This window comes from Stomoxys calcitrans, chromosome 4 (assembly GCF_963082655.1).
Source record: "Stomoxys calcitrans chromosome 4, idStoCalc2.1, whole genome shotgun sequence".
NCBI lineage: Eukaryota > Metazoa > Arthropoda > Insecta > Diptera > Muscidae > Stomoxys > Stomoxys calcitrans.
The window spans coordinates 176,572,117-176,586,874 of record NC_081555.1 but is presented as its reverse complement, the minus strand read 5'-3'; the positions used below and the strand labels follow the sequence as shown (position 1 = coordinate 176,586,874).

The 14,758-nt window shown below is 40.0% G+C and overlaps 1 protein-coding gene across 1 annotated transcript in view; it reads right to left on the bottom strand.

Moving 5' to 3' along the window:
• Positions 1–6,697, bottom strand: part of LOC106082032 (allatostatin-A receptor) — a 223,334-nt gene extending 216,637 nt beyond the window's left edge. The window contains exon 1 of the mRNA XM_059366898.1: positions 6,643–6,697. The gene's annotated coding sequence lies outside the window, so the exon portion shown is untranslated. The remainder of the gene's footprint in view (positions 1–6,642) is intronic.
• Positions 6,698–14,758: the final 8,061 nt, after the last annotated feature.

The window sequence follows — 14,758 nt, the reverse complement described above, 5'->3', positions numbered from 1 at the left end:
GCTGCCATATAAACCGATCTTAACTTATGACTTCTTGAGCTACTAGAGGTCGCACTTTTTGAACGATTCGTCTGAAATTTTGTACAACTGCTTCTCCCATGACCTTCAACATACGTGTCAAATATGGTCTGAATCGGTCTATAGCCTGATATAGGTCCCATATAAACCGATCTGCCTTTTTTACTTTTTGAGCCCCTAAAGGGCGTAATTCTTATCCGAATTGGCTGAAATTGTACACAATGACTTTTACTATGGACTCCAACATTCAATTCAATTTTGGTCCGAATCGGACTATAACTTAATATAGCTCCAATACCATAGCAATTATTTTCTTCTATCCTTGGTTTGCCCATAAAGAGATACCGCGAAAAGAACTCGAAAAATGCGATCCATGGTGGAGGGTATATAAGATTCGGCCCGGCCGAACTTTGCACGCTTTTACTTGTTTAAACTTGTAGATTTTTTTGTTTATGCCTTTGAAAACAGATATAAAAAACTCTTAAATAACCATTGCTTAGAGCCAATGTTCATCTTATCGATTATGCCATATTTATAAAAAAACATATGTCCTATGGTTCACCTTGGCGTATGAGTTACAGTTTGATTTTAATAAACATACGCATGAAAATCGTTTCCTGTTTTTGTTTACTTTGCCCAAGTAGAAGAGTTCAAAAAAAATACTTTAAAGCAAAACAAAAGATGTTACATGACAATATTTCCAAAGATATACGAAACCCATAAAAAGAGTTGTCAAACTACAAATTCTATAGTGCTAAAAGTGATAAACAATCACTTTTGGCAATTTGTTGTTGCTTTTTATATTCTGCTACCAAAAATACAATAGCATATGCTCGGTTTGGGGGTTGAGTGTCTTAAACAGACATTATTTGGGGGTAGCATCCTTAAAATGTTTAACAGAATTACATGTCATGTCATACTTCAGTAGATCATCATCATCATCTTACACTGTCCTCTGACGTTTTCCTTTCCTTTTTTTTACTTCACATCACACCTAAAATGTCTTTTGAGTTTTATTATTTTTTTTTTTTTTTATTTTATTCAATTTATTCAAGTCAGGACTTGAAGTGATGTGCTCATGCAGCACATTGCCAATGCTCACTCAAGCATAGATTCGATGATATCTATGCAACAGCAGGATGCAGCTGCATATCCTTCCTGTTCCAAATGAAATGGGGTTACAACTGTAAAGAGCAGCTCATCTCCTGACACCAGCACAAAGTTAAATAAATCGAATTTAGAATTTCAGTGATGCAAAGTGACTTGCACGTTGACAGGAAACAGAGGAATGGGGAATGACTAAAAATATGGTGGACGTTGGAGGTTAGAAATGAAATTTGATGTACAAAATGTTGGCCCAATGGGAAAAATTGAGTCTTCTATGAGACTGCTGGGATTATTTGAGGGGTTATATGGATTTGAGTAGCTTTTTGGGAAGTATAGCTGAACTTTATGCAATGAATATGAACAAAATCTAATGAAAATTGCTGCCTCCAAAGCCTGAGGTACTACTAATGAAATAGATATTAACCAGTTGGTCTATTTCGGAACCGATAAGGCCTAATCTACAACAAACTAAATCAAAAGGAAAAATAAGTTGACTCAATTTATTTTTGAATACTACACTGACTTCGATAGACAGACGTGCAGACATTGCATTGCATTAACCGAACATAAATATTTGATTTAAAATCCTTTAAATGCCTTCAGTCGCTTTCGCCTTCTTGATTGTTGTGGCATTACATTTCAGACGTTTCGATTGCATATTTCTTCGTCTTTAGTTTTTGAACTTTACAACAAATTAGGCCATGAATATCATTGCCTTATTTGGAAGAACAGAAGGGCTTAAGCAACAGTAAAATAAATGCATATAAAAGTTTAGAAGGAATAACGAAATATGCACGATTCAAATTACAAAAGTTTGCCAAAGCCTTTACTGACAACTTCTGTGGGACCGCTGAAGTACAACCAAAGTGTAAATTGACAAATTCATGTAATAAAAGTTAAGAATTAAAACCAAAATATGTCAGTAACTCAAATCACTCCCGAAAATTTGTGAAAATGCCCTTTGAGTGCTAAAGAGGACAAACCAGAGGATCTGTACTAAAGCCAAAAAAAAAAAAAAAAAAAAAAAAAACAAGTAAAAAGGCGTTAACTTCGGCCACGCCGAACTTTGGAGACCCACCACCTCGGGTATATATGTAAACCACCTTTCATCAAGATCATGTGAAAATTGCATACATTATGTTCCATAGCAGTTATATCGAAATATGTTCAGATTTGGACCAAATGCTAATAAGTACACGACGTTGTTCAGTTGTGTATGACAAAATGTTGATCTTTTAGTAGCTATATCTGCAAATAAACCGATCTGAACCATACCACTGTGTCAAATTTCAGTGAAATCGGATTATATTGGGTTGCCAAAAAAGTAATTGCGGATTTTTTAAAAGAAAGTAAATGCATTTTTAATAAAACTTGGAATTAACTTTAATCAAATAAACTTTTTTTACACTTTTTTTCTAAAGCAAGCTAAAAGAAACAGCTGATAACTGACAGAAGAAAGAATGCAATTACAGAGTTACAAGCTGTGAAAAAATTTGTCAACGCCGACTACATAAAAAATCCGCAATTACTTCTTGGGCAACCCAATAAAGGCGCCTTTTATTGGGCCAAGACTTTAAATCGAGAAATCGGTCTATTTGGCAACTATATCCAAATATGGACCGATTTAAACCAAGTTACAGATAAAAGTCGGAGAGCCAAACACAACTCACTGTCCCAAATTTTGCCGAAATCGGACAATAAATGCATCTTTTATGGCCCCAAAACCTAAAACCGAAAGATCGGTCTATATGGCAGCTATATCCAAATCTGAACCGATCTGTGCCATATTGCTGAAATATATCGAGGGGCTTTACTTAACTCACTGTCCCAAATTTCGGCGACATAGGACAATAAATGGGCCTTTTATGGGCCAAAAACCCTAAATCGAGAGATCGGTCTATATGGCAGCTATATCCAAGTCTTTCTGAGCCAAATTGAAGAAGTATGTCGAAGAGTATAATGCGTCCACCAACATCCCCACACATTAGCTATGCATATATACCAATTCGAGTTCACGTTGTTTGGACATGTTCGCCCCCTTGGTTAGGGAGCGGAGCACTATCTAAAACTCCTACCGACCTATGGGTCACGGCAGCCGGTTGCAATGCAACTCCACATCGAGGTTGCGCTCTACCCGGAATTTTTGTCCAAACCACAGCCACCACGTTACCCCCCACTGGGGTCTCACCATTGTCGGGCTGGGATCGAAATCCCAGGGGCTCACGACTCCCGTGGTACCAGATTAAGGACTACGGTCAGACCTCGTAGCCGAAGCTACTACCAGTTGAACCACAAACGGTTCCGGACTGGTCACCTCAAAGAAAAACGGCCAAAGCCATTTAACCGAACCAAAACCCCAACCCCCCCCCCCCCCAAAAAAAAAAAAAAAAAAACCCACCACCACCAAGATCAAAACATGGTCGACAACAAAACGGACTAAAACCCAATACGGATGTAAAAACGGACAAAATACCCAAACACGGACAAGAATCCTATACGGACAAAACGGACGGACAAGAACAGACACTTCCCACTACGGACAAAAACGAACGAGCATACAAAAATAACGGACGAACATCAAGAGCCGACCCATCACCGCCCACCTAACTTCCTCCTCCTATCAAACTCCGCCCTCGCAAAGGTGGCCAACCTTGCAAAGGTGGCCAACCTCGCAAAGGTGGCCAACCTCGCAAACGTCCTAGAGTCCAACAAGGCCCTGCTCAAATCCCACACCCCCTCTCTAAAGAATATACCCTTAGCGCTTAACTCCCTGATGTCCGAATAGTACGGGCACTCAGTCAGAAAGTGCACCACGTCCTAAACCACATTCCCGTAGGCAGAACAACCTCCAGTCGAGGCCAGACCCCTCTTATGCAAAAATGCATTGAGAGAGCCATTTGCTGTCAGTAAAAACCAAAGACTCAGGCCAAAGCCAAAATCGGGTTTGTCCCCTTCGAACGTCGCGTCCCCAATAAATCGATAAGTAAACCGTCCATTGTCAATGTCAGTCCAACGTGTCACCAATCGAGACAATATGGGACTTCAATGAAAGGTATTTGAGAGTACAGCACGAGTATGACTATCGAATATTAAAAATTGGGTGCAATTACCAAGGGGGACGCCCCAAAACCAAAACCGTCACAAGTGGCCATATTAGACGAACATGATAGTATGGGACTCAAATAAGTAGACTACGAATAGACTAAGAGTAGACTACGAATATGGTATTAATAAATAAGAGCGTGCTAAGTTCGGCCGGGCCGCATTTGTCGAGTTCTATGCGCGAAATCTCTTTTTAGACAAACATAGCATATTGAATAAGAACCGTTATGCTATTGGAGCTATATCAAGTTGTGGTCCGATTCGGACCATAAATGAATACTGAACATTGCAGAAGTCATTGTGTAATAATTCAGCTCATTCAGATTCTTATCTGAATTGGGTCTTGTAGGGGGGAAACGAAATCGAAAGAAAAGAAAGAAATCAAAATTCCAGATCGGTTTTTGTGGCAGCTATATCAGGTTCTATACCGATTTACGCCATACTAAGCACAGTTATTGGAAGTCATAACAAAACACTTCATGCAAAATTTCAGTTTAATCAGATGAGAATTGCGCGCTCTAGAGGCTCACGAAGTAAAGATCCAAGATCGGTTTATATGATAGCTATACCAGATTATAAACCGATTTGAATCATACTTAGCACAGTTGTTGGAAGTGATACCAAGACACTACGTGCAAAAGTTCACTTAAATCGAACGAGAATCGCGCCCTCTAGAGGCTCAAGAAGTCAAGACCCAAGATCGGCTTATATGGCAGATATATCAGGATATAGACCGATGTGTACCAAACTTGGCACAGTTGTTGGATATCGTAACAAAACACGTCGTGCGAAATTTCATTCCAATCGGATAAGGATTGCGCCCTCTGGAGGCTCAAGAAGTCAAGACCCCAGATCGGATTATATGGTGGCTATATCAAAACATGGACTTATATGGCCCATTTACAATCCCAACCGACCTACACTAATAAGAAGTATTTTGTGCAAAATTTCAAGCGGCTAGCTTTACTCCATCGGAAGTTAGCGTGCTTCCGACAGACAGACGGACGGACGGACAGACGGACATGGCTAGATCGACATAAAATGTCGCAACGATAAAGAATATATATACTTTATGGGGTCTCAGACGAATATTTCGAGTAGTTACAAACAGAAATACGAAATTAGTATACCCCCCATCCTATGGTGGAGGGTACAAAATTTGGAGTCAAATAATCTGGGGGAACGCCCCATCCCAACGGACATATTTACCGAATGGATCGATATGGGTATCAAATGAAAGGTATTTAAGAGTAGAGTACGAATTTGGTATACAAATTTCACTCTTTAGTTTCACCACCAAATATAGAATGAAGTAGATCTAACATCCAAACTTTAATGGGCGTACCCTCCCCTTACCATATTTCCAAAAACGACTGATCTCGCAGATGGGTGGGATATCAAGGGGGCCGCCTCAAATCCAAAGCCACCAGCCAAATGGAATATAAACCAATAATGACAATATGGGACTCAAATGAAATATATTGGAGACCAGATCACGAATTTGATATATGGGAATCCGCCTCATTCTCAAAAACACCACCATACCGGACATATTCTCAAATATAGACTCAAAAATGGCTAAGTCGATTTTCATGAAATTTTCACAGATGGTAGGGTAAGAACCGCTGGTAAAAATAGGGTACTACATTTTTAAATTTTCGGAAGGGGGCGGACCCTCCCTTTGACCCCAATTTTCAAAAACGACAGATCTCGATTTAAGCGAAAATTTGTATGCCACCTTATGGTACCCCAAAAACACGAAATTGGTATAAAATGTTGGTGTCAAGTAACATGGGGTCAAGACGCCACATACCTAAACCCACCCAAACGGACATGTTAACCGATTGAGACAATAGGGGGTATAAAATGAAAGGTATTTAAGAGTAGAGTACGAAATTGGCTTAAAAATGTCGGGGGTCCCCCATCAGCAAAAATACAACCCATCAGGACACTTTTACCGCTTTGGGAAATATGGGTATCAAATGAAAGGTATTTAAAAGTAGAGCACAGAAGAGAATCAGTTCCTCGATACCACCTGCTCTTCTCTTTTCTTTTCCTCCTTAACTATTAGCCAATATTTGCAATATCCACAAATTTCTTTTGTATTGGTTGCAAAAATAATATTTTTCCAATTTTTTTTTTTCTATGGATCTCTTTTAATAATTTGAGAATTTGTCTTTTCTTGGCATTTGAAAAAGTTCAGAAATATTTGTATTCAACTTTTTCTTCGATAAATTGGCAAACAATAACACTAATAAGGTATCTGATTTTATTTCCCATGCACCTGTTCCCGGTTACTTGGAATATTAAACAATTCTATGAATTACATCAATGTTTTGTTTGCTTCGTTATCCTTAATGTAACAGGAAAATTTAGCCACTCAATTTGGATAAGAAAGTTAATAAAAAATTTTACCTTGAAGTTGCAGGATGTTGTTATGATACCAGATGAGAACCATGCCTAATTACCTGGAATGACAAGCAGAGGGAGACAGTAAGACAACGAGAGTGAAGGAAAGAAACGATAACACAAAGAAAATCAATATTGGCACCCAAGGCTAAGGCATAAATGTTCAATGAATGTCTGAAAACGAAAACAAAGGTAATGGCAACGACAGCGACAGCGACATTATGCAAATACTTGTGCCTGCTGCCTTCATATGGGCAACTCGAATATTGGCCTTGGAGTTAAGTGTGGGTCCCCGCCTCTCCCTGGCCACATGGGCATTCAGACGCTTTGTTCCTCTTCTTCTTCTCCTCTCAATGTTTTGATATCTCAATTATTGTCGTTATATAAATTGCTAATTAACTATGACCAAACAACTCACACAGAACGCTTGTCTAAAATGCCTGTGGGCTATAGAGCAGCATTTATTGGTTTTGAAATCATAGCTATTTTCTAAATATCATATTTCTTTATGAAGATGGAGGCGGTCATTGGCTCATGGATTTATTTCCCTTGCTTTGTTTTGTGTTTTTAATTGCATTCATTAGGAAGCTGAACGCTTATGCTATAGCTTCTTTGCGTCTAAAATACAATGCCATCAAAAAGTCTTGAAAGTAGGATAATTTTTTTAATATCAGCTATACAAAATTCCCCATGTTTGGCTATAAAAGGCAAACAAGGCAATCGACACGAGAATTTGTAAAAAAAGGAGAGCTAGCTTTATGAGATGAATAAAAGATAATTTCCCACCATTGTTCGGCATGTTTGTTGAATGTTTACAAAAAATGCTCGCGGTCATTTAAGCTCGATTAACGCCAGAAAAATAACAAACTATGGTTACTCAAAAAGTAGTTGCGGATTTTTCATATAGTCGGCGTTGACAAATTTTTTCACAACTTGTGACTCTGTAATTGCATTCTTTCTTCTGTCAGTTATCAGCTGTTACTTTTAGTTTGCTTTAGAAAAAGAGTGTAAAAAAAGTATATTTGATTAAAGTTCATTCCAAGTTTTATAAAAAATGCATTTACTTTCTTTTAAAATATCCGCAATTACTTTTTGCGCAACTCAATGATATACAGTTTTCAAAGCACGTCAAGTCTCTGCTTTTTTACCCTCCACCATAGGATGGGGATGTACTAATTTCGTCATTCCGTTTGTAAAATTTCGAAAAAATTTTCCAAGGCTCCACAGAGTATATTTTTTACATCCATTACCGAAGGTATATTCATTTTGCCATTCCGTTTGCAACACATTGAAATTTCCATTTGCGAACCTCTAAGGTATATATACTTGATCAGCGTAAAAATCTAAGCCATGTCCGTCCGTCTGTCCGTACGTCTGTCTGTTAAAATCACGCTACAGTCTTCAAAAATAGAACTTGGCACAGATTTTTTTTGTCCATAACAGCTTAAGTTCGAAGATGAGCTATATGGGACAATATCTTGATATAGCCCCCATATAGACCGATCTGGCGATATAAGGTCTTAGGACCATAAAAGCCACATTTCTTATACGATTTTGCTGAAATTTGGGAGAGTGAGTTGTGTTTGGCCCCTCGACATCCTTCCAGATTTGGATATTGCTGCCATATAGACCGATACACCGATTTAGGGTCTTAGGCCCATCAAAGCCACATTTATTATCCGAATTTGCTGAAATTTGAACCGTGAGTTGTGTTAGGCCCTTCGACATCTTTCTTTAATTTGGCTCAGATCGGTCCAGATTTGGACATATAGACCAATCTCTCGATTTAAGGTTTTTTGCCCATAAAAAGCGCATTTATTATCCGATGTCGCCGAAATTTGGGACAGTGAGTAAAGTTAAGACCCTCGACATATATCTGCAATTTGGCCTAGATCGATAAAGAGTTGCATATAGCTGCCATATAGACCAATATCTCGATTTAAAGTCTTGGCCCCATAAAAGGCGCATTTACTATTCGATGTCGCCGAAATTTGAGACAATGAGTTATGTTAGGCTCTTCGATATCTTCCTGCAATTTGGCTCAGATCGGTTCAGATTTAAATGTAGCTGCCATATGGACCGATCTCTCGATTTGAGGTTTTGGGCTCATAAAGGGCGCATTTATTCTTCGATGTCGCGGAAATTTATGACAGTGAGTAAAGTTAAGCCCTTCGACTTATATCTGCAATTTGGAATAGATCGATAAAGAGTTGCCATATAGACCGATCTTTTGCTCTAAGGTTTTGGGCCCATAAAAGGCGCATTTATTGTCCGATGTCGCCGAAATTTGGGACAGTGAATTGGGTAAGGTTCTTTGACATTCTTCTTCAATTTGGCTCAGATCGGTCCAGATTTGGATATAGCTGCCATATAGACCGATCTCTCGATTTAAGGTTTTGGGGCCATAAAAAGCGCCGAAATTTGGGACAGTGAGTTGTGCTAGGCCCTTCGACATTCTTCTTCCATGTGACCCAAATCGGTTCCGTCCGTCTTTCTATCCGTCCGTCTGTCTATCCGTCCGTCTGTCCATCCGTCCGTTTGTCCATCCGTCCGTCTGTCCATCCGTCCGTCTGTCCATCCGTCCGTCTATCCATCCGTCAGTCTGTCCATCCGTCCGTCCATCTGTCTATCCATCCGTCTGTCCATCCGTCTGTCCGTCCGTCTGTTCGTCCGTCCGTCTGTCCGTCCGTCTGTTCGTCCGTCCGTCTGTCCGTCCGTCTGTTCGTCTGTCCGTCTGTCTGTCTGTTTGTCCGTCTGTCTGTCTGCCCGTCCGTCTGTCTGTCTGTCCGTCGGTCTACCATCCGTCTATCCGTTCGTCTATCCGTCCGTCTGTCTGTCTGTCCATTCGTCTGTCCGTCAGCCTGTCTATCCGTCCGTCTGTCCGTCAATCTGTCCGTCCGTCTGTCTGTCCATCTGTCGGTCTGTCTGTTTGTCTCTTCGTCCATCTGTCCGTCCGTCTGTCCGTTTATCTGTCCATTCGTCTATCCGTCCGTCCGTCCATTTGATTGTTGAGAGAATGCAAACTTTTGAAGGAGTAAAGTTAGGCGCTTGAAGTTTTGCACAAATTCTTCTTATTAGTGTAGGTCTGTCGTGATTTTAGAAAGGTCATATCGGTCCATGTCGGTCCGTCAATCTGTCTGTACGTCTGTCCGTCCGTCCATCCGTCCGTCCATCCGTCCGTCTGTCCGTCTGTCTGTCTGTCTGCCTTTGCACAAATAGTTCTTATTAATATAGGTATGTCGGGATTTAAGATGGGCCTTATCGGTCCATGTTTTGATATAGCTGTCATATAAATCGATTTGAATCCTGACTTTTTGAGCTAATAGAGGGGGAAATTTTTATACGATTTGATTAATTTTGCATGAGGTGTTTTGTTATGACTTCCAACTACTGTGCTTGTGATAAGCATGGCTCAAATCGGTTCATAATCTGATATAGCTGCCATATAAACCGATATCGGATCTTGACTTCTTGCGCCCCCCTAAAGAGCGAAATTCTTATTCGAATTGGCTGAAATTTTACATAATGCCTTCTACTGTGGTCTCCAACCTTAAGTCCAATTATGGTCCGAAACGGACGACAACTTGATATAGCTTCAATAGCATAACCATTCTATTCCGCTTTTCTTTGTTTGCCTTTAAAAGAGATGCCGGACAAGGCACCGCGCCGATATCGGCACTTGGGGCCAATAAAAATGCTCTCCAAGTGGTTATCCAAATCGTAGTCTACGACAATTTCTAAGAAGTTTTGCTCAAGAAACCTTGAGACTAAAATCAAAATCGAGCTTCTGGTCATTAACGACAAACTTTTGATTTTGGACCAGTACAAGCAAACTTTTGCCATTAAAATCCGGATGCACGATTGCCCGTGGTTTCCCGAGCAAAATTTCTAAGAATTTGTCATAGACTACGATTTTTCACAAATGCTTGGAAGTAATTTTTTGGACCCCATAAATTGACCCACCATAATGTATTTAAGTAAACTTTTCAGGACTAGATATACAATTTTCGAAGCACGTCAAATCTCACGATTTTGATTTCGTTGACTATGATTTGACAGCCCCAAATATTGAGCTACTCTAATGTACATATTCAACTGGTGGATAGACATGTTCCACTGGTCTTCAACCACTTATTTTCCATATAATTTCAATTTCAGTAAGCTAAAAATTTAATTTATTTAAACTACCTTCACATAATAAAGCAAAAACTATGCTTCTGCTTATATTAAAACTCATTCAAGGGTATGTGGAATCAATAAAATCATAGTCTCAAGCATATTAAAGTCAGTCCCAGGAAGTGAAGGTGAATGAGCAACACAAAGCTGAGTTGCAAAGTCGTAATTCCATTGTACTCGTAGACATACCGATAATCACGCATTCCTCCACGTTTCAAGGACTACGGATGTCTACACCAATGATAAATGGTATCCTTTAAGCAAACATGGAAAGTTCTTTTCATCATGCTGTGTCTGTGCTCATGTCAGTTTAAAAACAACAAACAGTGATGGACTTTACAATGGCTTGGCCTTTCAGGGAAAATAAAATGTATTGCTGTCTCCGTATAAAACTTACATAACTTCCACTAACATCGTTTGATAAGGCGATGTGTTTGTTGTTGTTGTGGCAAAAATGTGTCATGTGCATCCTTAAGTTGTTTGTTTTACAGCATAGCTGACACAAAGTGTTACCAATTCAATCGACCACATGTATTTTTTGTAAAAATATTTCTTATTGATTAAAATGACAAAAATTTGTGGAAGAAATCGAAATTTCATAATCCGTTTACGTTTGCTCGATATAAACACCTGTTGGCCTGACTATTGCTCTAAGGTGGTAAAAGAACGAATTGCAATCTGCACAAATGTAATCTGCTGATATTTTGGCACATTTATGTACAATGGCTACCTTCAGCGAATCCCTACTGACATATGTTTTTAGTCCTTACCTTGCTCTATAAAATGGCCTTAATGGAAAAATCCATCGGATTGGCATCTGGAAATTGGGCAGTCACTGTGTAGATGAAATGCAGTGCGAAACATGATTTTTTGCCATTATTGGTTTACACTTGCTTTATGTGACGGCCCATGTCCATGGGCTACGACCTATATGTTACCCTGCTACTCCAAAGCAGCTTCCAAAATGTTTTCCCCCTCAAAACTTAACTCGCTTACTAAAATCGGATTTTACTTGTATATAGCCGCTATATAGACCGATCTCCTGACTTAAAGTCTTGAGGCAATAAATTGATCATTTTACATCCGATTTCGACGAAATGTGACACAGTGACTTCTGGTAGACACCTATCAATTTCTGTGAAGTGTGTTTCAGATCGGACTACATTTGGATATAGTTGCCCTACAGACCGACCACCCGATCTTCCGATAAAGGGTATTGTGGCCATAAAAGATTCATTTATTACTCGAATTCGACGAAATTTGGCACAGTGTGTTCTGGTAGATCCCTACCCATTCAAATGGAGTTCAGATCGGACCATATTTTGGATATAGCTGCCATATAGACAAATCTTCCGATATAGAGTACTAAGCCTATAGAAGAAAAATTTTTCATCAGATTTGGATGAACTTTACAACAGAGCGTTTTGATAGACCTCATCCGATTTTGATGAAATGTGAAACAGTGCATTTTGACAGCCCTCTAAACCATTTCATTGAATATTATCCAAATTGGGCCATACAGGGAATGTGCACCAGATACTCTAGACAATACTTTATATGTCAGCTATATCCAAATATGGTCCAATCTGGACGATATTTCGAGCTTTCTCAGAGATTGCACTATTCGAGTCGTTATAGATGAGTTCACATCCAATGAGAACAAATTGACCGCAGGTGTACCCCAGGGCTCTGCTCTTTCTCCTTCTCTTTGCGTCAGACATCGAATCCGATCTACTCATTTGCGGATGACAGTAATCTCTGTCATTCGTACTCGTTCGACCATAGGTCAAGTCTTCGAGAGATTGAGGATAAGAGGCGGGTTATGGACCATACACTCTGCCAGGATTTGCTGGCCATTTCTGAGTGGGGTCGAATGAATCGAGTAGATTTTAATGCACGGAAGACTCAGTGCTGCTTGTTGTCGCATAAACGATTCGTTGACCCATTACGATCATCTTTCTCTATCAACGGTGTAGATGTTGAGCAATCAGAAGCTCTTGATGTTCTGGGCATGAAAATACAAAGTGATGTCCGTTGGGCTAAACGTGTATTCGAAGTGTCGAAAGAAGCATTCAAGTGTTTGGGCTTCCTTAAACGGTATAAGAATTACTTCACTCCGTCTGATCTTCTTAACATCTACACCACTTTCATAAGGCCGAAAATGGAGTACAACTCACATGTATGGGCTGGAGCTTCAAAATCATCCCTGGAGCTACTGGACCATGTACAGAGGAGAGCGATGGCTTTGGGGACAGTGGGGCTTCCAACTCTATTGCCTTCCTTCATCATCGTCCCAACGCAATGCACTGCATTCATAGGGGACATCGCATGCGTGTTGGCAGACAGAAAAAAAATGGGTAGGGATCTAGCAGAACACGCTGTGCAAAATTTCGTCAAATTCGGGTGAAAAATTAAGCTTTATGGCCTCAATATCCTATATTGGGAGATCGCTCTTTAGGGCAACTATAGTCCGATCTGAACCACACTTCACAGAAATGGATAGGGGTCTACCAGAACTCACTATGCCAAATTTCATCGAAATCGTATGAAAAATTACCAATTTATTGCCTCAAGACTTTAAGCCTGGAGATCGGTCTATGTAGCGGTTATATGTAACTAAAATCCGATTTTATGAGATCACTAGCTGACCCGGGCCCGCTCCGCTGCGCCTTCTTCTACTTTATATGGAACAAAAGTTTCTTGGAATATTTATTTTCGACAATTAAAGAGCTTTTAGTGAAATACCATGCTACGAATATAGTATATCGCTTGACTAATTGTTTAACAATGTAGTCCCACCTTATGGATGTAAGGTGTACTCCATTCCTAAAATACTTTATTTCAGCCCGCTACTCTCATGATATCTGATTAGGGGTGTTTTCGGGGGTGAGTTGGTCCCCCAGGCACTTGGCCCTGAAAAATATCAGCATCGTGGTCTTCTCTCAAAAACCATTTATTTAAATCCCATATTGCCATTGGTTTAGGGGAGTTTACACGATGAGGCGTCCCCCAAACGCATGGCCCAGAATAGGTTATCAAATTCGTTTTCAAATCTTAAATGCCACATACTGGCATGGTCGAAAAATGTTTACCCTTTGCGGGGTGTTTTGGGGAAGGGGTGATTTACTAAATACATGGTCCTAAATTTGGATATCAAATTCTTATTCTACTCCCAAATACCTCTATTTGAGCCCCATTTTGCGATGGCCACTAAAAAATTGCTGTTTGTGGGCTATTTTGGGAAAGGGGTTGACCCCCAGAAAATTGGTCCCGAAAGTGGGTATCAATTCTTGTTCTAGCCCCCAATACCTTTCATTTAAGATCCACATTGACATGGTGGGTAAATATGCCCGATTTAGCGGTGTTTTGGCGCGTGGGGTGGTCTCCCAAACGCTATGCCCTGAAAATATATCAGCAACGTGCTCTATTCTCATATATTTACATCCCATATTGCCATTGGCCTCAAAATTGGATATCAAATTCGTTTTCTAATCTCAATACCATTGACTTTAACAGCCTTATTGAAAAAGCCAGCAAATATGTCCCGTTTTGGGTATGGGGCCCAAAAACTATGAATATCGAGCTCCACTGTCTTGAAGTCCCAAATTGTCTTGGTGAGCAAATACGTCCTATTTGGGGGTTGTTATGGTAGTGGGACGTCCGCTAGACAGTTGGCCCCTAATGTTGATATCAGATATGTGGTCTACTCTCACATACCTTTAATTTAAGCCCCATATTTCCATAGTCGGCAAACATGACCGACTTGGGGGGTGTTTTGGGGGATGGGTGGCCACACAGTGAGTTGACCTTGAAAATATATATCGGATTCGTGTTCTACTCCAAAAACCCTCTTATTTGAGCCTCATATTGCAATAGTCAGAAAATACTTACTATTTGGGTGGTGTTGTGGAGGTGGCGTGGCCCCGTAAACACTTTTCCCGAATAT